The sequence below is a fragment of the Mesitornis unicolor genome, unplaced genomic scaffold, assembly GCF_000695765.1.
Source record: "Mesitornis unicolor isolate BGI_N332 unplaced genomic scaffold, ASM69576v1 scaffold32820, whole genome shotgun sequence".
NCBI classification, from domain to species: Eukaryota; Metazoa; Chordata; class Aves; order Mesitornithiformes; family Mesitornithidae; genus Mesitornis; species Mesitornis unicolor.
Genome location: NW_010158145.1, coordinates 3,684 through 4,101, shown reverse-complemented (window position 1 = coordinate 4,101; position 418 = coordinate 3,684).

Genomic DNA, 418 nt, shown 5'->3' with positions numbered 1-418 from the left:
GTCAAAATTAAAAAAAAAAAAAGAAAAAAAAAAAGACATGAACAGATATTTAAACTTTTTTTAACAAAAGAAAAATTTATTTTTATATTTAAGCTAAATTGCCTTCGAATTCCTTCAAGCTTGGTTCAGTGAGGTTGCCAGACCCCGCAGCGCTGTTGTAGTGTTCCGCTGTGTCCTCGCAGCCCGGTGAGGAGCCGGCCTGCGCCCCGGGAGCTGGCTGTGCAGGGGAAAGGCAGCTCCCTCCCGTGGGTGCTGCCACCGTTCGCTCCTCCCAGCCTGTGACCGCATCTCCTTCGTTTTAAAAATGTGATGTACGTGGATGTGACTACTCCTTTTATTTTTTTCCCCCCCCTTTTATTTTTAATCCTTTCTCTGAGGTGAGGCGCAGGAGCTCTTGCGCATCACGGGCCCGAGGGGT